The sequence below is a fragment of the Vombatus ursinus genome, unplaced genomic scaffold (genome assembly GCF_900497805.2).
Source record: "Vombatus ursinus unplaced genomic scaffold, bare-nosed wombat genome assembly UNPS02014942.1, whole genome shotgun sequence".
NCBI classification, from domain to species: domain Eukaryota; kingdom Metazoa; phylum Chordata; class Mammalia; order Diprotodontia; family Vombatidae; genus Vombatus; species Vombatus ursinus.
In genome coordinates, this window is record NW_020954720.1 from 8794415 (window position 1) to 8822280 (window position 27866).

At 36.9% G+C, this 27866-nt stretch overlaps 1 protein-coding gene across 1 annotated transcript in view; it reads left to right on the plus strand.

Annotated features, from left to right (window-relative positions):
* Window positions 1–27866, plus strand: part of KLF12 (Kruppel like factor 12) — a 290638-nt gene that overhangs the window by 125664 nt on the left and 137108 nt on the right. The gene's annotated exons all lie outside the window — the stretch shown is intronic.

The following is a 27866-nucleotide window of genomic DNA, read 5'->3' on the forward strand; positions in this document are numbered from 1 at the left end:
TGTTTTATAGTTCTTGAGCCATATGCTGTTTCTACGTGTTCTTGAATATATTCTGCCTCAGTTGTTGCCCCAAATTTGCTTTATTTCATAGTGTTTAATATTTAAATCTAATGTCTGGTAGTATATTACGGATCCTTGATATGATTTAAGTCTTAATAGTTTCAGGAGTTGAATTCCTGAGGGCGAGGAATATTTTTATGGCTTTCAAACCGTCTTAATGAAAAGATACCGCTGCAAGAAAATTACAGTCAGCGTTTATTTATTCTGTGACTCTTAGGTGAAATATTTTACCTGTGAAACTGTGATAAATAATGGCTCTGATTGGGCCCCAGCAATTAATAGACTGTTGGATTTGTTATATAATAGTTACGTCAATTCCATTTCCCATTTATGATGAGCCAGAATTATACCTGCTCTACCTACAACCGTTAACCGCGTCAGCATCATACTCTCATAAAATCTCAATAAAATTTGAAAACTGTGGAGTATGGGCAATCCCACTATAAATTGTAATAAAAATTACCCCTCCAGACTCTATATTCTCTCCATTAAGTTCATGGATACTGTCGCTTTGTACATAAAGTTTTATGAAATAAATCGACCACTTCTGCTGTCCTTACTGGATAGCAAGCTGTTTTGATTTAAAAGCTGATAAAGGTACAGATCAGTTTTTTGGTATTTGCGGTGCATTTTAAAAGCATAAATTTCAGCTAACAAACCTTAAGTAGAAGGGAAATTTTACTTTATTTGCACTGTGCAATGAATATCTCTTTGTGAGAAAGAACAAATGACATGTTTACCACAGTGGACCCATTTGTTATATCCATAAAGCAAAGATTTGGTTTCCCACCACAGCTCCCCAATCATAAAGGTGTATTAAGTAAACCTGAGTGCAATACCATATCCAAAATAGCCTTGTTTGAATCATTTCCAGATCTTCTGTGTTTAGAAAGAAATGCGGGTTTCTATCTTTAATCTGTCTCTGCTGTGCTCCCTGAGTTCCTAGATCTGTTGCACAGCTGGTTTATTCACTAATGGTGATACTCAACAGTTAATCCATTAAGCTGAAAGCTAGGCTCTGTTTATAATCAGAATTGCAGAATTCGAAAGGACCTCAATTGCCATGTGTTCCAATTCATACCTGAACAAGAATCCCGTCTATAATATACCCAAGAAGGGGTCATCTAGACCCCCACAACCTCCCAAGGAGTCCATTCCACCTTTGGTTAACTTTGTTTTCCTAATACCAAGCTTGAAACTACTTCTCTGTAACTTCCTTGTTCCTACTTCCCTTTCTAAGGTCAAGATAAAGTCCAATCCCTGTTCATTGTGATAGCTTTTCAAAAACTTGAGGATAGGTAACATATCTCTTCTGGAGTCTTATTTTCTCCCATCTAAACATCCATGGTTTTTTCAGCCAATCCTCATATACAGCCAGTGATCACAAAGGTGTAGGACTAGGCTGGCTATTTGAATGATTTGGGGAAAAGAGAAGAATAAAGTGTTATATGAGGTCCAAGGAGAATAAGATCCTTAAAAGTTCCTTTATTCTTCTGTACATTCAACAAATCATTGTTACAGATGGATATTCTTGATGCCATGGAGATACAATGACAAAGAATGTAAGATTCCTGCCTTTCCCCAAGGAATTTATAATCTAGTAGTTCTTGAGAACATAAGTTTAATTACTTGTTCTCCACTCCATTCCGTCACACCTTTGGTGACATTTTCCAAACCAAAAATCAGGTATGACCAAAGATACTAGTTAAATTTCACAGGGAGAAGAGGTCTCACAGAATATCTAGTACAAACCTGTACCTGAACAAGAATGTTCCCAAAGTGGGTGATACCACCCCTGGGGGGGCTCTGGAATGATCGAAGGGGCGGGGGCTGTGTTTTTTTTTTTAAATAATGGAAATTAAAAAAAAAACAAAAAACAAAATGTTAAAGGGTTAAAGACAGTAGATTTCCAGAGAAGCACTGAGTAATTTTTTTTTAAAAGGGGGTGGTAGGCCAAATAAGTCTGAGAACCTCTGCATCACACCAAGAATGTGGTCAGCCTTTACTTGAAGACTTCCAAAGAAGGAGAAACCACTGCCTCCAACCCCATTCAACTTTGGGATAGCTCTCTTCATTGTGAAATATTTTTCCGTCAGTCCTAGCTTTGCCTTTTGGCAACTTCTACCTGTTGTTTTTACAATTATCCCTTCCATGTTGTGAGGTTTAGGAGTGTGTGCAGCACCCCTGTGATCTGGAAAAATCCCCATAAAAATTTTTTGGCCCTCCCTTTGTACCCAAGAAAAAATCTGAATTATTATGGTATTAAAAGATAAAATATGTTGATATTATACAATACTATATAAATATGTATGTATGTATGTATATATATCATTCATTTCTGACTTTCTAAACTTTTTCTGTGTTATCTGTTGGCTTTTTTGTGTTGTCTGTAGCTTCTGCAAAAAATCCCCAAAAATTCCCATTTAATTTCTTATGTTGACCCATGATATATCAAAACCACAATGGGGAAAGTCATGATGTGGAAGGGATAACTGTAATTCTGCCTTCTGGGACTGAACGTAACAAGTCTAATCCCTTATCCATATAACAACCCTGATGCTTAAAGACAACTATCACCCTCTTCTTTTCCCACCAGCCCTCACCAATGCTTCTTTTTTGACTAAGTTAAACATCCAAATTCCTTCAACCAATCTTTGTCTGACAACATACTTAGACCATCCTCTCCATCTTGTCACCATCCTTGCTTAAAATAGGTGCCTAGAACTAAACTCCAGATGTGACCTTAGCACAGAAAATACAACAAAACTATAACATTCCTTGGCTTAGACATTATGTCTCTCTTAATGTAGCCCAAAATTGAATTAGCTTTCTTCATTGCAATATTATGGTGTAGACCCAGTCTGCTAAATCTCTCAAATCCTTCTCAGTAAAACTTGTCTAGCCATGCGTCTCCTACCTTATGCTTATGAAGTCATTTTTTATCCAAATGTAATACTTTGTACTTATCTCTATTAAATTTCATTTTATTAGCTTCAAACCAGTATTGTCAAGTTCTCTTTGGATCCTGACTTTTTCATCAAAAGTGTTAGCTGTTACTCATAGCCTAATGTCATCTGCAAATCTAATAAGCTTTTCTTTCATGACTTTTTTTTTTTTTAGGTCATTCATGAAAACATTAAATGGTGAAGGGACAAACACAGATTCCTGTGGTTAAGCTGAAGTCCTTCCAAATTGACGAACCATTAATGGCTAACCTTTGGGCCAAAAATTCAGTGCATTCCAAATCTCTGTAACTGTACTATACTCTATCTCACATTTTCTCCCTCTTTTTGTACAGTAATAGCATTCAGCACTTTTGCCAGGTGTTAGCTAAAATCTAGGTAAACTATATCTACAGAATTCTCCTTTTCTACTAGTCCAATATCCTTATCAAAAAGGGAAATTATATTAGTCTGGCCTGACCAGTTCTTGATGAAACTTAGCTGGCTTTGGGAACATTACTTCCCTTTCTAGGTGTTCATTACTCATCCCCTTATTTCTGTGTTCTAGAAAATTTCCAGGCATTGAAGTCTGTAATTTGCACATTTTATTTTCTTAGGTTTTATGGAAATCAGAACATTAGTCCTTCAGTTCTGTGATCCTTCTCTTCTCCATGGTTTTCCAAAAGTGTTTCAGCAGTTACAAATGCCAGCTCATTCAGTTCCTGAGAATGTAGTTCATCCATGCCTAATGTCTTAAACTCATTAAGGGCAACTAGGTATTCTTTTGCTATCTCCTTGGCTATATAGAGTATTAACCTTTTCTTAGCTCATTTTGTTGTTTTTTTTTTAAAGTACAAAAAATAATTTTCTTTGGCAGAGAAAACAAAAGTAAGATAAAAGTTGGGCGTTCCTTTCTTTTTTCTATTATCACATAACACCAAATACTGGTCTCATCCCTCCTTTAATTCTGTGTTTTGCCCTTATGTACATGTGGATCATGGGGGAGAGTGGAGTCTTATGGTCTATGGTCCTTAGTTTTCTTTCAGAATATTCTAAAATTTAGCATTCGTGACACTATGCTTCTAGAATTGTCCCACATTTCTATTATCATCCTCTTATTTGCCCTTGCTACCCTCTTCTGTATGTGTCTTTGTAATATCCAAGTTGGTTAGTGAGTTCCTTTTGCATCCACATTGGTCTATTTAAACAGCTCCTTTTCTTCCTCAGTAGAATTGTTTCTCTTTGCATCCTCAGAATGTCATTCTTGAGAGATCCTCCTCCCACCTGAGCTGTTGCCCTGTTAAATTTTATGGGCTCCTATCTTTTCTCTGAATTTAATCGATCAATAAACATTTATTAATCTCTTACTATGTGCCAGGCACTGTGGTAAGCACTAGGGATACAAAAAGAGGCAAATGATAGTCACTGCCTTCAAATAGCTTACGATCTAATGGGCATATATCCCCCAAAATCTAAGATATACATCAGACAATGCCCAAATTTTATCTTCTACTCTATCATAAATTCTATGATCAATTTCCCTCAAGCTTCCCATTTTTTTCTCCCCTAGCAACTTTGTTCTTCATTGATGAGTTCTCAGTTTTTTGAAGAATGAAATAACTAGGAAGATATGCCAAGAATTTATTAACCATTCTGGGGGGAGAGAAAGAGAGAGAGAGACAGAGAGACAGACAGACAGAGACGGAGACAGAAAGAGAGAGAGAGAGACACAGATCTAGCAGATTTACAGATAATTGAAATCTCTCATCACCGATGTATAAGATCTCTGTACCAGCCTTGTACTCTCTTTCCCCAGTGTATATTCTCCATTTATTTCATTTTCCTGTCCAGGTGATCTATAGTAAATGTGGATAACAATATCACTTTTGTTTCTGTTACTTTTGTTCTTCACACACTTATTCTGCATCATGCTTTCTCCTTATGGCTCCTGGATTTCCTCACAGGAGTATATCTTCCTAATATATAATACCCCTCATTTGTCTGCAGTTTTATCTATCATGTTCATTTTGAAAAGGATGGATATCCTTCCAGAGCCATATTGCTTTCAACAATCTCATCTCACCAAGTCTCAGTGATTCCTAGGAAGCTAAAGTTTTTGTTTTCTTATGTGAAAATCTAGTTTATATTTCTTGTCACCCATAACTGGGTGAATTTACATGCAGACTTTGAAGCAGTGACTTTTATTACTGAATCCTTTCTTTGATTTTTCCCCCTTAAATTCTAGGTGTGTGTCTTGTTATTCTTCTTTCTACATTATAACCATTCTCTGTAGTATCTAGCTTGAAGTATATACATATATATAAAACCACACACAGAGGCAATTTTTTTCTTCTTTCTTAGACTTTTCATGTTAAAACCCTTTGGATTAGATTTATAAGACTTCAGGCACATGCATGCTTTTATTGTTGTTGTTCAGTTGTGTCCAGCTCTTTGTGGACCATATCACGCCAGTGCTGTCCATGGATTTTTCTTGGCAAAAACACTGGAGTGGTTTACCATTTCCTTCTCCAGTGAATTAAGGTGAACAGAGGTGAAGTGACTTGCGTAGGGTCACACAGCTGGTAAGTGTCTGAGGTCAGATTTGACCTCAGGTTTTCCTGACTCCATGCCCAGAGCTTTCATTGAGCCAACTAGTTGCCTCCAGAGAATACATTCTTACAAGCCCTCCTTAGGGGTGCCCCTCATTTTGCAAATTTCACTAAAACCTTACTTTATTTTCTGAAGACTAAGACTTTCTAGGAAATTTCAGGACATGGTTGCTATAGCTATATCTTTTGTCAATCACTTCTAAATAGAGAAAACTGCCATTCTTAGCTATGAAATGCAGGAAGATGTCATCTGAGGTCAAAAGTATATCTTCTACCTTGAATCACAGATGAACTTCCTTTATCCAGATAATGCTAGTGATAATGCTAGTTAGATATCAGTGTAGGAGGGGCAGCTAGGTGGCCTAGTGGATAGAGCGCCGACCCTGGAGTCAGGAGGAGCTGAGTTCAAGACTGGCCTCAGACACATAACACTCACTAGCTGTGTGACCCTGGGCATGTCACTTAACCCTGATTGCCTGAAAAAAAAAAGAGAGAGAGAGAGAAATCAGTGCATGTCATGGTTCTGAAGCTGACTGTCTTCCATTAATAGATCTCGTAGGCCTATCAATATATTCATTCACATTCTAGTAGTGGTTGGTTTTATGAAAAACAAGGGGAATTATTGCTTTGAAAAATAGCATTTATTATTACTATTTTCATTTAAAAAATTTTTCAGATTCAATAAATATCGAGAATACGTTATTATCTATCATTAAGATTATTTTTTAAATCTCTTGGTTATATGGCAGATTTTCCGTGTTCACGTAGGTTTTGACTTCAGTGATAAAAGTATACAATGAATTCCAAAGAGAAAATTATCCTTGATGGTAACTTGCTGCTTTACACTCGGTGAAAGCCTTAGAAAAAAAAAAAAAAAGAAATATACTGGCTAAGTCAGTGGTAATATGAGAAAATTTCTGCAATAAAATTGAAAAAAAATTCTTCCCCCACCCTTTAGCCCTAAATCATGACCCAAATATTTTCCTGATATAGATACCTATCTTTATGGTACCAAGATAAACTGAGTTTATTTTCATTTGCAGTATTCTCTTTTTGGCTTGGCCATCTTCCTTAAACCACTTATTTTTCTTCACATTAAATATGTTGTGAATAATAGCTAATAATAAAAATATCTAACACTTGCATCACACTTATTATGTGCCAGGCACTATGCTAAGCCCTTTACAATTATTATCTCATTTGATCCCCACAACAACTCTGAGAGATAGGTGTTATTTTATCCCCATTTTACCGATAAGGAAACTGAAACAAACAGGTGTAAAGTGATTTGCCCTGGGTCACACAGCTAATAAGTATTTGAGGACAAATTTGAACACAGGTTTTCTGTGTTCTTTCTGACTCCAGGTCCAGTGCTCTATCATATTATTAGAATTTAATATGATATGGTTATTCAAGTTTGTGCAACATCAAGAAACTTTTTTTGTTTTATTAAGTGTATCAGACAGTGAATGACTAGTGTGTAGTTTGTTGTTCATTTATTTGTTATTTTTCCAAGGAAACTCCTGGAGGGCAAGGACCATTCCGTGTTTGTCCTTCTATACCACCAAGTACAGAGATTTTCATACTTAATAAATGCTTATTGATTCACTGAGTTTCTGACTACAAATAAGAAGTAAAATGTTATTGCCATAGAGCAATACTGGTAGAATCTTAGGACTAAACAAGATGGGTACATACATGTATACATTCCTACATACATAGGTATATCTGTGTGTGTATAGATAGATAGATAGATAGATAATCGCTGTCTTTAGTGTGTCCATCCAAATGTTTGTGGAAATCTGGGCAATAGACATTCTTTATCCTCCTGTGTGGAGAGAATCTAAGCTCCTTAAATAATTTCACATCCGTTAACTGGAAGCTGTGCAGTATTCTGAAGTTTGTTGCAATTAGAACAATGTCTTCTTCAAACTGAAGCATCTACAGGCCCTCACTCATCTTGGGATTTCCTCTTAGACTTGGACTCTGTACTGAATCTTTGCTATCATTATGGCAAATACTTTTGGCTAAAATACATTGTCCTTTGTTACTGCTTGACTGATGTTTGGTATTGGTCATTGACTAGGATTACTGATGTCAGATCTTCCAGAGAATCTTGAATGATTTTGACATATGAATAGAACTCACCCTGTTGTAAAGAGCTTCATGGTTGCGTTTTTTGTTCTACTATAACAAATGTTTTTTAGTAATTGACGAACAGTAAACACAATGTAATCTTCTCTATATCTTTCAGTTAATTATGAAGCGGTTACAGTTTGGTAGCTGTTGAATATTAAGTACAGAAGTCTGCATATTCCTTATCAATACCTTCATTGTGGATGTTCTTAATTCATGTGTAGATGACTTTACTTGACACTTAGATTATCGACTGGTGGATCATGCTCGGTAGAATGTAAAATAAGAAGTTTTTATTCTAAATTATTGTGACACAGTGGCACGTTTAATCTTCCCGATTTGGAAGGTTCCTTAGCAGCCCATTGCACTCGTAGTGTTGCTTCTCTTAATACTATTTTGCCCACACACACAAAAAAGCCTCATTGTGTTAAATGAAGAAATATGCTACTCAGGTATTATTAAGTCATTAAGTCCTCATTTCATTACCCTCTTAGAAATATTGAAATCGTGAAATCTGAATACATATATACATATGTATGTAATATCCATAGCTACATCATACATATCTATATCATAAAATATATACAGATGTATACATGTGTGTAATCGCTATATTATGATGTTTTATATAATATGGTGTTTATGTATGCTTTGTATGTTTTATATAATAAATACACAAACGTGTGTATATATTTTGTGATACATATATAACATACATGTATATTATGCATGATATGTGTGTATATAATATATAGACACATGTGTCTATGCATATGCTTTATATATTCTCTATAGATATATAGTATGCCATTTAAATTTGGATATTACACACACATACACATATAACAGACACTACAAATGGGCAGTGAGTTGGGTCCACAGTTGAACAGGAGTAGAAGAGTGGGTTTTCTATTGCCTTTGGGAAATTGTAAAATTATTTTAATTGCTTTAAACTCACTGAAACAAATCTCTGTCTTTTAAACCTAATAAACTTCCATTGTTATTATTTCACTGAGTTGGTGAACAGTACAGTCTTTCAAGACTTTCCTCTAGTAATCAGAAAAAAACAATAATGAGGAAATATATAGTATACAATTGAAACAAGTGAACCCTGAACTATTTAAATAAGTAGCTGACAATCAAAAATGGGAAATGTAGAACATGAATGACATAAACACTATCCATAATAATTTCATTCAGAAGTTTAACCAATATAAAATAACTGCTACATGGGGACCTGTAGATCCATAAAGCATGTTAGTCAGCAAACATAAAATTCAGTTTTCAGAAGGAGAGATAGGCCTACAAAAGTCAACACTAGGTTAAACTATAAGTTTTTTTTAAAATCACTTTTTGAAAGATGCTGGTTGATTATAAAAGAAGCAGTATCATCTCATGAAGCAGTGGAGGGTAAAATCAGTTTAAAGAAAGTTTGGCGAAGATAGCCAGCCACGCAACATCATGCCATTGGTATAAAAGGATTACAGACAAAAGGAAAATGGAAAAGACTTGTAGCAATCATTATGACAATTTGCTCCATCACAGACATCATACCTAGAACCACAGCCCTATTTTTTGCTTTAGAAAAGGTGCTGTAGAAGTGACGCTGTGGGGGAAAGCAACTTGATTAGACCAAAGGTACATAGAAGATGGGTGGGTAGGTGACACAGGGAATAGAGCGCAGCGCCTGGATTCAGGAAGTTGTTCAGTTGTTTCATTCGTGTCTAACTCTTCATGACTCCATTTGGACTTTTCTCGGCAAAGATACTAAAAGGGTTCGACATTTCCTTCACCAGATCATTTTGCAGATGAAGAAACTGAGACAAACAGGGTTAAGTGACTTGCTCAGGGTCACATAGCTGGTAAGTGTCTGAGGACAGATTTGAACTTAGGTGACTCAGTGGATAGAGGGCCAGGCCTGAAGTTGGAAAGGAAATGGCAAACCATTCCAGTGTCTTTGCCAAGAAAAGCCCCCAAAAAGGTCACAAAGAGTCAGACATGACTGAAATAACTGAACAACAATAACAAAAAGCACTTATATAATTAGATAATATTTGTAAAATATTTAGCACAGTGCCTAGCACTTTAAGCTTTATAAAGTACTGCACACATGTTATCTTATTTGTTCCTTACCTCAACCCTGTAAGGTAGTTCCTGTTATTAGCCTTGTTTAACAGATGAGGAAACTGAGTCAGAAAGAAGTTCAGTGACTTGCCTGGCGTCGTGCAGCCAGTTAGTGTCAGAGGGAGGATTTGATCTCAGTTCTTCTTGACACCAAGTCTAGTGCTGTGTCCTTTATGCCACCTAGCTGCCTCCATTTCGGCGTTTAAGGAATCAGACTTTCTATTTCTTTTACTCTCCTGAAGCTTGCTTTTTGATCATGTGAGTACTAGACTCCTGACTTCATTTCCTGTGCCAAAATCATCAGAGCTTTCATTTTTCTTCTTGCAGCAGATGACCTCTCACCCTACCAAGGATAAGCCAGTACTTTTCTGTCTCCAAGAGCTTATGAATAGGAGAGCACGGGTTCCCATCCAGGTTAATTTTCCCATCTTTGCATATCCGGATTGTTTCTCCCCAGCACAGGTGAAACATGAATACCTTGTCTACTAAAGATCTTTCTCTATACCCCTAATTAATTCAGCATACCCTGTCATTGTGTACAAACTACAGCACAAAATTTCATGTAATATTCTGGAGCACCACTTGACCCCAATTCACAAAGATTTTTTTTTTTCCCAACAAGGGTCATTATAATATGCTTCTCCTCCAGATGTTAACAATTAAGATCAGATTCATTTGACCTGTAATTGTCTACAAATGTGTAGTTCATTTTACTTTTTGAAAGGGTTTTTGCAACTTTTAATTTATCCTTGCAACAATACCGTGAATTAAGAAGATCATGCTTATTCCATTTTATAGATAAATAAATAGAAGCATGGAGAGATTGAAGTGGTTTTTCCAAACTCAAATGCCTTGTTTGTACTAGAACCCAGTTAACTGGGTCTTACTTCTTTTCTCCATTCTTCAGAAAGGAAGGAAAGATGATGTTGGAGGAATTATAACAAAACAGTTGTTGATATATCTTGGTGATATATTGGTTTGAATAGAAAAAGATGAGTCCAGAATAAAGGTGGTTTGAGATAAATGATATCCTATTATTTGTAACTCATCTCTATTCTCTAGTTTAGTGGCATAGTAGGCAAACTTGAGAAACTTCCCCACTTCTATGAACTGGCATTCCAGAGTGTATTTAAATTGGTCTATATATCCCACATTATTGGTTGGCCTGGAGAGAGGTAGATAAACTAAGGTAAAGCTAAAGGACAGTAGTTATTAAGCAAGGAGTCATAGAACATTGAATTATAGGACCATAGATGGAGAGCTGGAAGGGACCAAGAAGTCACCTAGTCCAGTATCTTTATTTGAAAAATAAGGAAACTGATACTCAGAGACATTAAGTGAGCTAGGGTCATGTAGGAGTAAGGAGTAAATCCAAAATTTGAACTTGTTATCTATAATTTCATGTTTGGTGCTCTTACCATGGTTCTACACTGCCTTAACTTGAGTATCATCAATCAACACCATCATCATAGAGATTTATATAATACTTACTTTACAATTATTATCTCATTTGATCTTTACAACAGCCTCACAGGTGGGAGCCAATTATTATCCTCATTTTACAAATGAGGAGATTGAGGCAAACAGAAGTTAAGTAACATGTCCATGGTCACAGAGCTAGTAAGTGTCTCAGGCTTTCTCAAGTCTCAGACTCAGAGTTTGAACTCAGGTCTTCCTGACTCCAGGCCTGACATTCTCTTCATTTCATCACCTAGCTGCCTAATGTAACATATGTGCAGTATATAACATAACATAACAACATAACATAACAGTGATGTATAATTAGCCAAACATAAGTGCCATTGACTGAAAGTGTAATTAATTCATTTAAAATTTTAAGTGTATGTTGCTCAGGAGGAAGCATCATGGCAAGTTTTCATATTTAACCCCCAAGTTAGACACATGGCCTTTCCAACTCAGCAGCCTCCAGACATTTGTCTGGGGAACGCCCTGGACCTCTTCCTGAATAGGGACTCTCATTTTCCTCAGGAAAGGCCCAACAATTATAAACAGAGCCCTTTATAAGTGAATATATACATTCTTTAGTTTGTCAATCAAAAACGAGTGGCCACCGGAGATCGTCTACCCTCTCTTCTTCCTTAAATTACAGGAGTCCTACCATAGACACTAAGCATCTGCACTACCTGGACATGATTGTGCAGTTCTCTGTGGACTCAGTTCAACTCCCAACCAAGTGGCTTCTCTGGCTTCTTTCCTATAAGTCATTTCTAGACAGCCCCACCTGTCTGCTGCTTGAGCTCCTTTCCTAAGCACACGAACAAGTCTGAATCAGCTGGCTAAGGGAAGATTCTGAGCAAACAAATCCTTGCCGAGTGGTATTCACACCAAATATTACATACGTACAGAAGAAAACTCTTCCTCCTAGACCATGAATGACATTGCTAAAGAGGTTAGACCTCATTCATTGTCGCAAGAGGACAGACAAGCTATGAGGTATTTATTAGTATTTTCAACGAAACATAAGAACAACTATAGGGAGAAAATGACGTAGGTTGATTACAAATTAGTGACTTGTCCTGCTTGGCCCAGGAGGGCAGAATTGGGAGCAATAGATATTTAGTTGATGAGAGGTAGATTTAGGGTATTGAGAACAATTTCAACTACCCAAAATTCCTCCTGAGTCAGGAAGATCCATGTTCAATGTTTCCTTCCACACTGACTTGCCATATGATGATGAGCAAGTCACTTAACCTTTTCTTAATCTGTAAAATGAAGATGGTAATAGCTGCAGTACTTACATTACGTGCAATTATGAGATTCAAACATAATTATGTATATAAAGTGCATTGCAAACTTTAACGTGCTATGTAAATGTCCGTTGTGATTATAGTCACTCATCAGGTATATTATAGAAGGGATTCTTGCGCAGATGTGGCTTGAACCAGATGAGCTCTGAGGTCCCCGCCAACCCCTGAGATTCTGTGAAAGGTACAGAATTATCACTCTCATAAATTATACAGTATATACTGAATTTGACATGACAAAATTGTACAGTGAAATGATGGAGTGCAGTAATGAAGGGGATGAGAAATTTCAGATGACTGCATTTCATTTTGGAAATAACAATGATGTTGTTGATAAATTTAATCCTTATGATGAGCAAATTCTTAATGTCAGTGAAATCATTGAAGTTTGGGATGGAAAGTTTGATCAAACTAATCCCTTCTTGGTATTAAGGCAGAAAACAGACTTTCCACTCAATTATCAGGGGGCATATAAATGGATATTTATGTGCTTCTAAAGTGGCGTGAGGATTTTTGACTTGTACGATTCCTTCTAGGTCCAAATCTGTGGTCTTATGATTGTATTCTCCAGCTTGCTTTTTTTCTTCACTCCTCTGCTTTTCTTCTCCAACCCCTGCCACAGGAAGAATGCCAGAACCCTACATAATACATACATGGAAGAAGAATTTGAATCTGAGCATTGAGCCAAGAGAGGTCTGAGTAAAGCAATTTTCTGTGCAGTTGTAATGCTTCTTCAGTCCTGCCCTACCCACTCTACATCTCATACAACATAGAAATTTTATAGACCAAATTCAGAATGCTGGGGTGAAACTTCCCCTACCAGGTATAAGTCTGAGCACTTCAGACCTTCTGGGAACAGATGAATAAGCACTAAACTGCGTAGGAGCTGATTCTGGAATAAGAGGGGATATTCACAATTGTTGAGAACAACATTGTCACCTTCAACCAGAATCAAACATTACACCAAACCATGTTTGGAAAATGGCCAACACCTGGGAACATGTGACTAGGATGAGTAGAGATATCTATAGATCTGTCTGTTCCCTTTCCTACTTCCTCATCCAGAAACCAACCAGTGTGGGAAGTCTCTCTGAAAGATTTACCCAGGCCTGGATCTAATCAGACAGTAAAAGAAATTCTAAGTTTGGGCTAATGGGTGTATTCCTGCTTATTGTGTTTGCTCAGACCAGTTTGAGAAAATTTTAATTCTCCCAGTTATCAAGACAGGTGACATGGAAATTGATGTCTCTTTGACCAAGATTTGAAGAACCTAAGTTACATACCACAAGATAGTCTACCTCCCATTGTATTAACCAATCAGAAGTGATGACACACCCCTTGGGAACACCTACTCTTCAAAGGACATATAAGCTGTGAGCCCACCACCATGATGGGTCTTTGGTCTACGAGACACAGCCAAATGACCATGTTTTTATTAATAACGTGCTGGACTTATTAATAAAATGATTAAATTACCCAGAAACTTTCTCTCTCATACCTTTTTGATTGCTACAATTTTTAGTGAACACCTAAAACCTACCTTTTCCTCTAAAAGGTAGAGCTGGGTTTTGTGATTTTTAACACTTCTAAGAAGAAAATGAAAACAATTTGTTACTTACCAGGTAACTTTAATGTCACCTCATTCTGTTATTATATGCATGTCCTATGATGAGGCTCTTTTGAAGGTGTGGGAATGGTAAGAGAAGCAACACTGGATTGTATGGACTGCCTTGGGAAGTAATAGGAGGCCTTAAAATGAAGGGTAGACGGCTGCTTGTTAGGTATGTTGTAGAGGAAAAAAAATTTTTTTTCACTTATGAGTTGGTCTGGAGGAGACTGCCAGTCTGAGATTCTCCAATTCTGAGATGAAATATGCAACTATGTCACAATATTTCAGAATAAAAACATCTTATTTTACATCTTAATTTTCAAGCCAACGAAACCCAGACCCTAGTGGATCATTTACATGTCAGCTAACTACATACAGCTTATCTGTTTAAAGAAGGAATGTTACTAAGTTGGAACTGCTGTGTTTAACCTTGTCATTTTTTTCTTCTCATTTTTGTATATTACTTTTTCCCAAACCTGGTTTCACTTTTAATCTGAAATGTTTAAAATGTCTTCTAGGAGCTCAAAACTTATGTAGTGAAAAAAATTTTTTTTGATCCAGCCTACGTTCTGGAAAAAAAAAATGCATTATTCTTGTAGTCTCCCCGTTGTCCTGCTTTACAAATGAAAATGAATTCAGTGATCTCATTCTTCTCCATATACAAACCACTTTGTAGTTAAGCACTAGAAATCATCTTTGCTTTAAAGTGGTTACAGATCTAAAGGGGGTGGGGCATTGGAGCTGAAAAGTTGCAAGAAAAGAATTGCATCTCTACCCAGAGCTGGTTGGGGGTTTATTCTTTGACTTAAGTATGTTCAGAATACATACAAAATTGAGCAAAAGAAAGTAGAAAATGAATGGGAAATAATTGTTTGATGATCTGGTGATCTGGTATAGAAGGCCACTGAATTTCAGAAGCTCCCACTAGTGAGTAACGTGAAGAGTTTGATTAGATTTGTCAAGGGCAGTGAGGCTAGATGAAAATCTCAGCACATATAAATGCACAGTTATTTATTAATAGAAAATTTTCTGATCTTGTTTTAAACACAATGGCCTTTTGTACTTACAAACACTCTTCTAGGGAATACCAGACAATTGTAAATTTGTAGAGACTTTCTTTTCTACAGATGAGGAAAGTGGCTGTATTTATAATTCCTTATGGAAATGAAACACTAATAGCTATTATTATAATCTCAACAAACATTAATTTTTAAACTATATTTTTAAAGACTTAATTACTTCATTCCCTTTCCAAGCAGTAAGTGGTATGAAAGAAGTGATGGTGTGTTGCAAAGAAAACCGTTTGCATGTCATTTAACTAAAGAGTGTAGGAACACCTCATGAAACCAGTGTGTCTCCGTACAAAGGAAAGGCAAGATACCGTTCTAATATATTCTCATTAGCTATCAGAACTACCATTGTCTAAGATTTCATGAAGCAATATATGATTTAACTATAAGGATGTTCTTTCTGCTTACTATAGCCATTAGTATGGAAATTCCACCTAGTCATTGTAAAGAGCTATGATTTCACAACTTTTCTCATAGGATCATAGTTTTTGAAGGAAGGAGAATAAGCATTTGTCTAACTCCTAAGCACTTTTTTTTTTAAACAGTTATCTCATTTGATTTTCGTAACAACTCCGTGAAGCAGGAGCTATTATTTCCATTTTACAGTGGACACAAATGGGGATTGAATAAGTTGCCCAGGGTTGATAAGTGAGGGACTGGATTTGACCTCCAGTCTTCCTGACCTCAGGCCCAGCATTCTAAAAAGGATTCCTCCAGTTGCCCTGAGCTAGAGGAGGGCTTAGATGTTATCTCATGTAATCCAATCATTTTTTTGGAACTGATTTGCTCCAGGTCACACTCAGTCGATCAGTAGCATAAATTGGGATTCACGCTCAGGTCTCCAGTGTCATTGCTCTCTTAATAGAAACCTGCCTCTGTATCATTTGGTGATTCTTACCAACCAAGGCACTGCTATTCTCTTCAATTTGTATAGAGAACCGAGCACCAAATGATTTAGAACAAAAAGCAACTGAAGAATACCCATATCATCTCACACCCTCATTTTATAATCCAGGCAAATGAGGTTCAGAAAGGTTGAGTGCACAGGGTCACATTGGTGATAAAGAGCAGAGCCTAAAATCAAACCCAGGTCTCTAGGGGTCAGCTCATTGTAGTTGAAAGGTTTCTAAATCAGAATACCTGGATTCAAATCCTAAATGACATGCAAAAAGTTTTCGCCTCAGGGAGTAACATTTACAACATGGCAACACGCTATCACTTTCCTTCCTTGGCTTACTGCTTGGAAAGCTCCTTCAGGGTAGGAACTATGCTGTCCTTATTTTTGCCATCCTGGGTTTCAACATGATTCTTGTCCCCTAATAGATGTTTCTGTGTCTGTGAGTGCTTTTTAAAATACATTTTATTTGACGTCTTTTGTTTTAACATTGCCAAAATCTCACCTTGTATTTTTTACTTACTCCCTCCTGGAGTTTTTTTTTTAATAAAAGGTCTTTATTAAATGTTTCTTGCTTGATTCTAAAGGCTTTTACAGACCTAATCTATGATCCTCTGATCTAAAAGCCAGAATTCATCCATATGCTACATTGCTTCTCAGAAACAGGCCTGTGGGCAGTGTTAGATCCTGAGTCCCCAGAGAGACCAAGAACCTTTGAGTTGATTACAAAGAACTAGATTTCAATTAAATATTAGAGGAAAAAAAAAAGAAAAACCTTCCTTGCATTTAAGGTGATTAATCAGTGGAACTGACTTTCTTATGAATGGGTGAGAATCCTGTGTTTGCTCAGAAGCTGGGTGCTTGCTTATTTGTGAAGGACATTGTTGAAGAAATTCCTCTACTGATTGGGAATTTTTACACAGCCTCCCTTCCAGTTCTAAGGTTCTGTGATTTTCTTCCATTGTGTCATTTTTTTTTTAACCACATGCTTATTTAGTGGGGGAGGGAATTTTCTATATATGTGTGTATACATATGTCACATATATGTATATGTCCTTCACCAATGAGTATCTGCCAGGGGTGAGGAATGTGTGGCTTCAAGGTTCTAGACTTTTTTTTTTCATCTGTAGGAAAAGGAAGAGAAAAGATACAGAGTGAAATTTTGACAATATTAAAACAAAAAATATCCATAAAATGCATTTTTAAAAACACAGATACAAAAACATCTATTATGTATACACACATGTATATATAAAAAAAATTTCCCCCCTCAAATAATATATTTAATACATATTAAATAAGATGTATTTAACACACACATATTTTTCTCTCCTCATATGGTTGCAGGTACATGGAGGGACTGTCAGCTTATATGCAACCTGTATGTCAAACTGTTCCCCCTGTCATGGAGTCATTTTTTGTTAAAAACACCAACACCTATAGCTACACCCAAACATTTTCTTTGCCACTTCTTGACTTTTCCCTCCTTCTGTACAATCTCCTTTACTTTCCTTCAACCTGTCCCACCCCCACTGCTATTTTTTCCTTGCCTTGAAACGGCAGCCATCCTGCCAAAAGAGACTTCTCAAAGTGGAAAGTACTTTGTCCTTGACAGGGCAGACGATTAGAGAATCAGCAAGAGGCAGCCAGCTTGTCACTAACTGAAGTGGGGAGCAAGGAGAGCCTGTCAGCACTCTTCTGCTCCCTTCTGCACATCACCTCTCATCCTTATTTTGTTTCCTCACTACCTCACCTGGGCCGAGTGTGTTATAAAATATCTCCCTTCTTACCCTCTTAAGAATTACTTCCCTATAAGCCTTGAAACTCTTCTATGGTTAAAATTATAATTGGATGGCCAAGAAAAGTGTCTCCCACCTTTAGTAGCCAAGGAGAAGTGGTTGGATCTCTTAACCTAAGTTGTAGGCAACACCTAACTCAAAGGGGAAATGATGCTCGTTGATGTAGCTGGAACCTGTTAGTCGTTTTCTTTGCAAATGAGAACAGGCTGGAACCAACAAGTAGTGTGTGGTACAAAAATAAAATTTGGTGAAAAGTGTGAAGGAAGCCCGCATTTGAAAACTATAAAAGACGTAAAATGTATCTTGTGAGATAAAGGGAACATCACCAAAAAAACACAGATGAGCTCTAGACAAATCATTGGGAGAGGGAAGTGACAATATGGCGGCTACCATCTGGTCTATGTACTACTTAAGTGAGGAGGCTTAATTCCCTTAATTAGTAATATCAGCCTGGTACCTGGATAACTGATCATAGCAATGCAACAACAACCCTGTGAGTTAGATAGTATAAGAATTGTTATCCACACTTTATGGAAGAGGGAGTGAGGGAATCGGAGAGTCAAAGAAGTACTTGAGGTCACACACTAGTAAGAATCACTTTGTGGATTGTAACCCACATCTCTTGATTGCAAATCCAGTATATTCCTAAGGAAAAGAAGAAAACTCCAGATGGAGCAATATTCCACAATGGTGCTCCAGGACTATGCTAGTGAGACACCTGTAGCATGAACTTCAGATCAGTTGGGATTACAGCCTAGATAAGGCCTTATGCTCTCCAAGCTTTTCCTTTGCATAATGTTGTTATTTTCATTTTCCTTTAGTTTCTCGAGAAAAAAATTCTTTTAAACCTATTTGATCAGCCATCAGTATTGACAGAATGCCTCCTACTGGCTAAAGGCAGCAGCACCATCACTTTACTATTAGAAAAAAGTCAGGGAACTGGGAGACAGAAGTGAAGATCTGGCAAAGAAAGTGTTTGAATGCAGTTATAGGTGTTGGTGTTTTTAAAGCAGAATTGATTCTGCTACAGTTATGAAGCTGACAGTCTCAAAGCCTCTGAAACTATATGAGGAGAGAGTTTCAGGGAATGGTTAAAATTATAATTGGATGACCAAGAAAAATGTCCCCCACCTTGACTAGCCAAGGAGAAGTGATTGGATCTCTTAACCTAAGTTGTATGTATTCCAAAGGAGAAATTTAAAGGCAAAAAAAGAAAAAAATAATCACAGAATTGGCACGTTTCAGGCAATGGCAGATCATCTTCCCAGTCTGTCTCCTCCAGCTGAAGAAAAGGAGACATTTTAGGAGATTCCAATTAATTTTTTCTCAATTGTATCTGAATGAGTCATTTTTTAATTAATGGAGGGTAAGAATTGCAGCAGTTTGACAGGAGTATATTACTAATATTTTCCTCAAGAAGGGAATCAGGTACTGAAAGCCTTTATGAGTATTAAATATATCAACTTCCCCCCCAAATTGATTGTACCTCAATTAATAGAAGTTCTTGGGCCAAAACTTGAAAACTCCTGAAGCTCCCTTTTTTAAGTTAAAATAGGAGTTCATTATGCAAGTACCATGAATGTGATTGTATCCATCATGCCAATTTCTAAAATAGTCTTCCCAAATTTTTCTTGATGAAAAGAGATGTATTATATTGGTAGCAGATGTAAGGCACAGTATTTATTGCAACATTAGAAAAGCTTGATTTTTGTGTACCAAAAAAAGTGAATTAAAAATACATATGTAGCACACTTTAAGTTCTTATTTAGAAAAAAACATACGCTGTCTAAAAATTGCAAAAATAACGACTATCCCATTAATTAGATGCCATCTATCATCTGTAATGATATATGACTTTTTATTTAACTTCTTAGAGTTTTACCATGTAGATAGAATCTGAGAAGAGAAAAGCGTTATTAGAGAACATTTGCTAAACAAAAATCCCTTTCATGACATTAATCAATGAGTCAGTCAAGAGGAATTTATTAAATGTTTAATAGAAATGTATATGTATAGCCTGTATCAGATTGCGCACTATCTTGGAGAGGGAGGTGGGGCGGGAGGGAGAGAAAAATTTAAAACTCAAAAGCTTAAGGAAGTGATTGTTGATAATTCATAATAAATTAATTTTAAAAATAGTTTAAAACTGCACTGAGACCTTTGGAAAACCCTGTATAACCTCCTCTGTTTGGCACTTAGAGGTCTTTACAACCTGACCCCAACCTACCTTTCCGGTATTAGTAGACGCATACTTTAGTCCAGCCAAATTGGCACTCTGTCATTCTTCACACACACTACTTTATTTCCCACCTCCATGTCTTTGCCTTTGCTGTCCCTCATGCCTGGCATGCTCTAAAATTCCTAGTTTTTTAAGGCTTAGCTCAAGGGCTATTTCTTACATGAAGCCTTTCTTGGTTCCTTCAGCTGCTATTGATTTTCCCACACCAAATTATGTTGCATTTATTTGTATATACACATATATTGACATATTGTCTCCCTGGACTAAATTGTAAGCTCCATAAGGGAAATGATTGTTTTTAATTTTTCTTTGTATTTTCAATGTTGAGCACAGAACCTGCATGCAACTCCTAGCTCTAACATTCTCTGGGTTATCTTAGATCAGATACTTAAATCTCTTCTGCCTCGATTTCGTCACCTGTCCTATTTGAGTTGTTATAAGGATCTAGTGAGATGAAATGTAAAAAATGCTTTTGATTCAATTCGTGAAGTATTTATTCAGTTCTTACTATGTTGAAGGCATTGTGCTGGGTGCTAGAGATATAAAGAAAATTATAAAATAGTCTCTGCCTTTAAAAAAAAGTAGAAGACAAAGCATTTATTAAGCACTTACTTTGTCCTAAGCACTCTGCTAGGTGCTGAGGATACATAGAAAAATAAAACATCCCTACTCTCAAGGGGCTTACATTCTTTAAGGAAAATTATATGTGCAAATATGAGTATAACTATGAACAAAATATATACAAAGTGAACATAAGGTAGTTTTGAGGGGAAGGCACTAGCAGACAGAGAGGGGTGGATCAAGTCAGTCCTTGGATAGGAGGTGGTACTTGAGCTGGGCTTTGATGCAGCATAGAGGCAGAAAGGAGGAGGGAATGCATTCCAGGAATCAGAGCCAGAATGGGTAAAGGCACAGAGCTGGACCATCCTCTGTCAGGAGTAGCAAAAAGGCTAGTTTGACTAGATTGTGGAATTCATTAAAGAGCAGTAATATGTATTTGCCCTCAAGTGTGGGGCTATAGCCAGGTTTTTAAACAGCTTTAAATGTCAAACCGTAGAATTTGTATTTGATCCTAGAGGTAACAGGAAGTTACAGGAGAATATAGAAGAGAGGATAGATGTGGTCAGACATGCAATAGGGATGTCAGTCTGGAGGAAGGATTAGAGAAAAGAAAGACTTAGTCAAATAGACTAAATAGAAAGCTCTTAGCATCACTTGGGTAAGAAGTGATGAGGGCCTGAAATTAAGTGGTAGCTATGGGAGTAAAGAAAAGGGGATAGATATGAGATATACTATGGAATTGTTGTATTCTATCCTAGAGGCACTAGGGAGCCCCTGAATCTTCTTGAATAGAGGTGTAACATAGTCAGGCCTGTGCTTTCAGAATATGAGTTTGAAAATTGTGTGAAGGGTGGATTGGATAGGGGAGAGATTGGATACAGGAAGATCATTTAGAGGTCATCCCATTAGTCCAGGCAAGAAGTGTGAAGGGGGGGGGGCGGGGTGGACAGAATAACCTGAGAGATGAGGATAGATGTAAGAGAGATTATCGAGATTTTTTTTAAAACAATAGTTATTTTAGAACGAGCAATTATATCTTTACATTTTTAGTAGCCTGAGATACAGCTCATCTGGTCATCCTGACTTGAAGTCAATGTAAATTTCATCCCCTCTTGTCATCTGTGCATTTATTTGTGTGTCACCTCCCTATTAACTATTTTTATTCTGTCCATTAAGTCCAGAGATCATTTTTCATGTCAAAAAAAATAGAAGTCCAGTGAGAATTGAAGAGTTTTGCCTTCTCTCTACTATAATCACCCCATCCATTTCAAACAGCAAGTCTTATCCCCTTTCTGATAGTCATCTTTTCCCAAATCTAACTACTGAAGCAAATGCCTTTTCATTATCTTTAACATTCATCACTAGCCTTACCTTATTCTGAACTCTAGGGCTCTTGACAAGATTCTTGAATGTATCGCTCCTATATTTATTCTACATAACCTTCCTTCATTTCCATTTTATGACCATGTCTTTTAAAAATAACAGTAGGTTGGTTGATGAGACCCCTTTATAATTACAATATTCTCTTCATTCTCTTAATATATCATGACCTTTCCTTTCTCTCTCTCTCTCTCTCTCTCTCTCTCTCTCTCTCTCTCTCTCTCTGCCTCCCTCTCTCTCTCCCTCCCTCTCTCTCCCTCCCTCTCTCTCCCTCCCTCCCTCTCTCCTCTCTGTCTTTCTCTCCTCTTCTCTTTCTGTCTCCCCTTTCTCACTAGAATTGTTTCTTTCTATGTTTTCAGAATGTTATTCTTTAGGCCTTTCTATCCATCTTTGACCGACTCACCCTATTGAATTTTAGACCTTGAAATCTTACTTTATTTCTCTGAAGCCTTTGAAATCTATTCTCCCAAAAATCAAAGCTGTATGTCATACTCTACCTAAATTTTTCTCACCTCTATCACATATTCTAAAATAGACTAGTCACTTCATATCAAGATTCTCTTCACTTCTGATTTTTGCAACTAGTTCTTTCTTTCTTCTAGACCAGAATCAGTTCCAAGAAATCAGCTTCTCTCATTACAAGCTATCCTCTCAGGTAAATCATCACTGGTAATACGCTGCTGTGTACTTATATCCACCTTGCTTATTTCCATTCCTCTTTTGGTCACTCATAATTCTTCTTCTGACATTAAGAATATTGGTATGAGAAAGGCGTCTGGGTTATTCATTCAATTCATTATTATGCCTTCTTCTAAAAAAATCTTATGAGAAGGTTCAGGACGACCTGATAAATTTTTAAAAATTATACCTGTGGAAGTATTGCACTGAGAAGTCTTCCAGTATGTAGAATGAAATGATTGGAAGGCTTGACCAATGGCTGAACATTCCATCAGAGACCATGATGTTTAATTTGTGGAAGTTTATATTTTAATGTCTTTATTATGTAAATGTTGTTCTCTACAGTAGACTGAAATCTCCTTGGAGGCAGTGACATCCATTTTTGTCCCCAGTGCCTTAGTGATTGGACCATAACAGATTCTTAATTAATATTTGTTGATTGATTAATTTCTCTACCTTTTGGAAAATTTGAATTGTCATCAGCAAGTAAACAATTTATTAACTGCTCTGTTTTTGACAGAAGGAAAGCATATTGTCAGATGTCCAGATTGTGAAACCACCCCTCACTGTAATACCATACTTCTGTGATTTTTTGTGATGTTGCCCCAAACCCTTCATCTATTTCCTCCTCCTTTCCAGGAGTCTGTGTTATACTCCCATTGCAAGGTGTTTTGTTACCCCTTCTCACTAATGTTCACCCAGATATTCTTCATCATGCTCTCTATTTTGGGTTTTGGACTTCTGCACTTTGTATATCTTAAGATACTCCTTAGTTCCCTCCCCTCTTTAGCAGATTTTCTTCCTTTTAGATGTTAGAACTTTATAAAGCCATAAACCCATCAACACTCCTAGTTTATCTTGTCTTAGATCCATAAGCCCATCAGTACTTCTAGCTTATCTTGTTTTAGTAATGTCTGTAAAGTAGGATTTGTAACCTTGAGTTTGATTGTTTTTTGCTTATTATAATGTTTGCTTATTATACATTTATCATTTGTGAATATATTTTTGGCCATAGGTTTTACTGATAGTTCTTTTCTAGAATTTTGGCTCCTGTGATGTCTAGGTATCTTTTGCTTCATTCTACTTCATTACTTTAAGGGGTATATGATTTCATGTCTATGAGTACTCTCCTTACCAATACAGAAAGCAAATCGCTCAACACTTTAATAGATGGTTTTGTGCGTTTTTCTGACCTCACCTGGTGGACAAATATCTGATAGTGATCCTTTGTAAACTTAGCTAGGCTGACCTTCAGATGATAAACATTCAGACCATTATTCATTCCTACAAAGAATCTTTTTCTGCTTGGGAGGACCTATTAGAGCATCTGCTGCACTGATTTCAAGTTAGAGAACCAACCCATTGATATTTCAGAATTATGATCAGCTATCTGAGTAGAACTTCAGTGGCAAGCTTGATTCAAAATTGATATATTTTCTTAATGAAAGGGGCATAGAGCATGATTGTTGAGCAACTCTTGAATGATTCATTCTTACATTTGCATTTATATGAAAGTATTGTGTTGTTCAGTCCTGTCTGACTCTTTGTGACCCCTTTTGGCATACTGGAATAGTTTGCCATTTACTTCCCCAATTCATTTTACAGATGAGAAACTGAGGCAGAAAGGGTTAAGTGATTTGTCCAGGGTCACATGGCTAGTAAGTGTCTGTGTCTGGATTTAAGCTCACAAAAATGAGTCTTCCTGGCTCCACGCCCAGTGCTGTATCCACTGTGCCACCTAGCTGCCCATTTAAAAGCATACAGTATGTAACTAAAAAAATCTACATCAATAAGCTATCAATCTTGGGAGAACCTGAAGAATGCTTGTTGCATATATGTGCATGGTATATGGATATGACTGGACGCAAACATTACATGTGCTGTGTCACTAAAAATTCTCATTTGGACATTTTCTTTATGGGGTGTGTGTGTGTATACATACACACATACACACACACACACACACATATATATAAAACAATACTCAACATTTTCAATTCAACAAATATTCACCTGCTATATGAAAGTCATTATCACTGTCAAGTCATTCTCAATTCTCCCCATAACTCTATATCAAGAATTCAGAGAATAAGGTTTAGTATTGCTTGAACTCTCACATGAAAGTTTGTCCTACGGAAAGCCAATTTAATATACCTATAACTCTCTTAGAATCTTATATTTTAAAGTTCAATAACACGTAACAAAATCAGGGAACAGATTAAACATTAAAGTACAGACACAAGTATGGTTCCATAACCTTTTGAAAGACAGTTTTGTAGTTTGTAGTTGGAGTATTGACTAATAAAAACCCATTTACATTGTAAATGTACTGTTTATGACTTGTGTTTCGGAATGGGTGAATAATGGTTGGGGAGAGTGATTACAACAATGTTTCAAATTTTCTATGCCCCTCCAATCTCACGTTTTTCTGACTAGGTGAAAAGTCCAAGAGGGTATTCTTGGTCTACAGGTGACATTCTAGGCAGTGAATTTTGCCAGAGTGAAGGCTATAAGTTTGGAGGATGTAGTAATAGGAAAGTAGGAAAATTGGTTTGCTCAATTAAGGGCCAGGAAGACTTGCCTTTTTAGTCACTATCATGGTAAGCAACATATGTGATATGTATCAAACTGACCTTTTCTCTGTTACTGACATGACATTGTATATTTTAAATTCATGTCTTCTCCCAATTTCTGGAATATACTGCAGCATTACTTCTGCAACATGGGGTCCTACTCTTCCTCTCAGATGCACCTCTAGCACAAAACCTTTCTTGATCTTCCAAATTGTTAGTGCCTTCCATCCCTATCTTATATTAACTGTTTTGTGTACGTACATCTAGATTAAGCAGCTGGTTGGCACATTGTATAAGAATGTTGGACCTGGAGTCAGGAAGATCTGAATTTGAATCCTGCCTCAAACACTAGCTATGTGACCCTGGGTTAGTCACTTAACCTCTCTCAATTTCAGTTACCTCATCTGTAAAATGGGGATAATTATAGCACCTACCTCATACACATATTTGTAAGCAGCAAAGGAGATAACATATGCAAAGAATTTTTCAAACCTAAAGGAACTATATAAAGGCAAGCTATTTCACTAATTATTTTGTATTTATTAACTTTATGCTGCATATGTTTTTATATATACTTGTTGTTCCGCTCATTAGGATATAAGTTCAATGTGAGTAGTTTCATTCTTGATACTTGTATATTGTCAATATCCAGTATAGTGCCTGGCACTATATTTGTCAATTAATTTGTATAGATTAACTTGGCCCTTCCCTCTAGATTTAATTGGCTATGAGAATAACATAATGTTGCTTGAGAACTATTTGTACAAATGACTTATGCCCATGTGATTAGAATTATATAAAAATGTTATTCTCTAACTGTGCTTTATTAAGCTTGAACTTTTTTTTTAAACCAACTCAAAGGAAAGTATTTCTTGGGTTTTTACAATAGCTATAAAATACTAAGATAAGAACAATTATCCCCTAAAGGGCTGTGAAGGTGGCTGAATAAAAAAGTATATTCATAGTTGTATATACGTTTTCCAAGGAACTGATACATAAAGTGGTGGTAGTTAAATTGAAGTTTAAAGTAAGAAAGTTAAATTCTAGAAATGGCAGTATAAACTATCTCATTGAAAAGGACGTGCTTGCTTTGGGCACCAAGGTTTTCAACAATGAGTGGATTCTTTAGTACACACTAATAGGATATCCATATAGCTCAGGATGTTTGTTTCCCCTGTCCACCCCAGAATCATAGGATTTCATAATGGGAAGACAACTTGGAAACAATCTATTACACTCCCTTTATTTTATAGGTAAGGAAACCAATTTTCATAGAGGAAAAGCTCAGTAACATCAAGCTGGATGACAAAGCTGTGTCAAAAAACCAGATTTCCTAATCATCAGTTTGCTGCTCTCCAGTTTCTTTAGCAGCCAGTCACTAAACACATATTGAGCACCTACTGTGTACCCCGTGCTGAGTGCTGGGGATACAAAAAAAAAAAAGCAAAAGACAATACTTCCTCTTAAAGAGATAATATGCAAGCAACTATGTACAAACAAACCATAAACAGGATAAATAGGAAATAATCAATAGAGAAAAGGAACTAGAACTAAAACTAAGAGGGATTGGGAAGGGCTTCTTGTGGCCTGGGATGGGATTTTAGCTGGAACTTGAAGGAAGCCAGGGAATCCAGGAGGTGGAGGTGAAGAGAGAGAACATTTCAGGCTTGAGAAAATGCCCTGGGCTGAGAGATGAAATGTGGTGTTTGAGGAACAGCCAGAAGGTCAGTGTCACAGGTTCCAAGTGTACATGCAGGGGATATAAAGTGGAAGATGATTAGAAAGGTGTGTTGGGGGTGGGGGTAGTTTATGAAGGGTTTTTACTGGCAGAGGATTTTATATTTAATCCTGGAGGTGATAGGGAGTTGGGAAGGCAGAGAGAGAGAGTGAGAGAGAGAGAGAGAGAGAGAGAGAGTGTGTGTGTGTGTGTGACCTGTGCTCAATCACTTTCATAGCTGAGTGGAGGACAGACTGGAGTAAAGAGGGATTTGTGGTGGGCATAGACTGTTGTAGTAGTCCAGGTATGAGGAAATCAGGACCTGCACCACTGGTGGCAAAGGCAGTATCACAGGAGAGAAAGGGGGTAGGGTACTTGAGAGATGTTGCAGAGGTGAAATCTACAGGTCTTGGCTACAGATTGGATATTGGGGTGGGATGGGAGGAGAGAAGAAAGATAGTGAGGAGTTGGGAGAATAAAGGATATTGTGTGCAACCTTGTAAAGGCCTTTTCAAGAATGACTAATTTGATTAATCAGGACATCAAGGGTGCTTATGCAAGATGTCATGTGACTTTCAAGGAGCTGACATGATCTGCCAAGACTATAGCAAAGAGAGGATTCTTCCAAAGCCATCACTGGGTCACAGCAAACTGGGTTGATAACTCTCATCCCCAAACTAATTTTAGCCCCAGTAAAAACAGTGAGGGC